We start from the raw sequence: 2,747 nt of genomic DNA, 5'->3' as shown, positions 1-2,747 counted from the left end.
ACTCGATGGACATGAGTTTGAGCAAGCTCTGGGAGTTGGTGAAGGACAGGGAAGCCTGGTGTGCTGCATTCCATGGAGCCGCAAACAGTCAAGTACAACTGAGTGACTGAACAACAATTTTGTGCCAAGTACTGAGCTGAGCAGTCAGCAAGGCAAACTGGCTCATGCCTACTGTCTAGGAGGGGAGACAAAAGAATCTGCTGGAGAGTTCAAGGTATAGATAGATGAGGGCGTTGAGCGGCCCAGGAGGACTAGGAGGTGACCTAGGGGCCATAGAAGGACGCTGGACAGATTTGACAGAGCACACGAGGTGCAGGGGGTGGTGGGAAGTCAGCGCGTACTACGCAGAGGGACCAGCCAGGACAAAAGGCCCTGAGGGAGGCCCCACCCCCGCGGCCCGGCTCAGCTGCCACCCAGGCTTCAGCACTCATGAATGAGTCTTTCATGCCCTGGACGGGGGCAAGGTCAGACTTGGCTGCTCCCTCCCCCGCCCTGGGCTCCTGACTGTCTGAGCCTTGACCTGGAAGAGGGTGGCAGGAAGTTCACAGCTTGCCCTCCGGGTGAGCCAAGGAGGCCCAGGGAGGGGGCAGAACCAGCAGCGTCCTCACAATTGTGTGACACTGAGCAAAGCCCCGCCCCTCCGGGCCTCAGTTTCTCAGGCCAGGTGGGTCAGCGCGGCGCTCCAGTCCAGCTCCGACCCAGGAGAAATCCAGCGCGGGTTTTGCGGGTGCCCGGCGGCCACCAACACCTTCCTCCCTGGGCGTCCCGGCCGCGGCCCCGGGTCCGAGGGGTCCCGGGGAGACCTGTAGTGGGTCAAGCGGCCTTTGGGTTCCCCGGGATGGGCTGAGGCTTATCCCGGCCTTAGTGCCTAGCGCCTGGGGGTGCTGGGAAACCCCGCCCTGCTGCGTGCGCACCCCCAATCAGCGCTCCCCATCTAGCCGCCCAGCTGTGTGACTCCGGCTGTCCCTGCCCCTCTCTGGGCCTCGCTGGAGCCTAGCGGCTGGACTGAGGCTCTCAGGGGGGTCAACTGGGTCCAGCCCCCTTCCTGGAGCGTCCCAGCCTTGGTTTCCCCTACTCAGGTCTGGACCCTCTTTTAAGCCCAGGTTGGGGGTCGTAGGTGCTGGGTCGCGGCCCCAGCCCCGGCTAGGGCCTGGGAATCCCCCGGGGGCTCGGAAAGGGCAGCTCCGATTGGCTGAGGCTGCCTGTGACGTCAGGGCCTCCTCGACGCCCCCTCCCCTCAAGGCACGTGGGGGTGGCCGCCGCAGGGGAGGGGCTCGGGGTCCGGGCGGATTCGGGGTGTCCCCCTAGTCTGAGCCGGCAGCTGGGCAGCGCAGACGCGATTCTCCTCGGACAGATTTTTCACTCGTCCCAAATCCCCCTCCAGCCCCCCCCAGAACGGCAGCTGTTCCGGCGGCAGATGCGCTGGCTAAATCCGCCCAGCTGGTCCTTCCGCAGACCTAACCAACCTAGAGCCCGTGAGGGGGTAGGGGTGTGCGTGTGCGTGTGCGTGTGCGTGTGTGTGTGGCATGGCCTTGACCTATCCCTGCCCCTTGCCCTTTGACCCCTGCCCGCTGCAGGCATTTTGGGGGACTCCTGTCCTCAGATTCAAAAGCACTCCTGGGGCCCTGGGGCACCTGGTGCCCAGAGTGTGGCTCTTTCCCGAAATGACATAGCCACCCCTAGGCCTGCTGCCTGAAAATGACCCATATGATGCATATAGTAATTATTATAATGAAGAGTTAAGTGCTTACTGAGCACTTACTATAAGTAGCCCCCTGATTCTAGAGCCTGACTACGTTTTTTTATCCCATTTTCAGGTGTGGAAACTGAGACCCAGAGAGAAACGACTTGGCCACTCACATAGCCGGGAAATAAAGCTGGAATTTGAACCCCAAGCTTTAAAAAATTTTTTAATTAAATTAATTTCTTTCTTTATGGCCATGCTGGGTTTTTCTTAGAGCACAGGAGCTTTTCTCTAGTTGCCGCCAGTGGGGGCTACTCTCTCATTGAGGTGCTCATGCTTCCCATTGCCTTGGCTTCTCTTGTGGAGCACAGGCTCTAGGGCACGTGGGCTTCAGTAGTTATGGCTCACAGGCTTAGCTGCCCTGTGGCATGTGGAATCTTTGTTCTGGATCAGGGATCGAACCCGTGTCCCCTGCATTGGCAGGCGGATTCTTAACCACTGGGCCACCAGGAAGGTCCTGAACCTCATGCTTTTAATCATTTACAAGGACTCAGGGACCTCCTAGCTTGGAAGTTTCTTAAGGCAAGTGACTTAGGGTCCCTCATTTGAGGTGATCCCAAAGAGGGTCTTGATGACTTCCTCCTCACCCTCTGCCTGCGCACTGCTGAGCCTGACTTTGTTGCACCATGCAGCATGTGGGATCTTAGTTCCCCAACCAGGGATTGAACCAGTGCCTCCTGCACTGGGAGCATTGGGAACATGAAGTTCTAACCACTGGACTGCCCAGGAACTCCCATGGGTGCCTCCGTCATCTGGAAACACTGAGGATCCTGAGGGGCCACCTGGAAGAGGAAACTCCACTCTGAAATGCTGGGGCATAACTGTTAAGGGCTTGATGGTGTCTCTGAATGGGTTTCCCTGGTGGCTCAGGTGGTAAAGAATCTGCCTGCAATGCGGGAGACGTCGGTTTGATCCCTGGGTTGGGAAGATTCCCTGGAGAAGAGAATAGAAATGCACTCCAGTGTCCTTGCTGGGAAATCCCACAGACAGAGGAGCTGAGTCG

General features: G+C 58.5%; 1 long non-coding RNA gene across 1 annotated transcript; it reads left to right on the top strand.

The window, feature by feature from the left end:
* The first annotated feature begins 724 nt into the window (after nt 1–724).
* LOC104969103 (uncharacterized) lies at nt 725–1,935 on the top strand. Its single transcript, XR_807692.4, has 2 exons — nt 725–1,079; nt 1,818–1,935. It is a non-coding gene; the product is annotated as an uncharacterized lncRNA (long non-coding RNA).
* Nucleotides 1,936–2,747: the final 812 nt, after the last annotated feature.

This window comes from Bos taurus, chromosome 7 (assembly GCF_002263795.3).
Source record: "Bos taurus isolate L1 Dominette 01449 registration number 42190680 breed Hereford chromosome 7, ARS-UCD2.0, whole genome shotgun sequence".
NCBI lineage: Eukaryota > Metazoa > Chordata > Mammalia > Artiodactyla > Bovidae > Bos > Bos taurus.
Note: the sequence above shows the minus strand (reverse complement) of the source record. Positions and strands in the feature narration are given on the sequence as shown.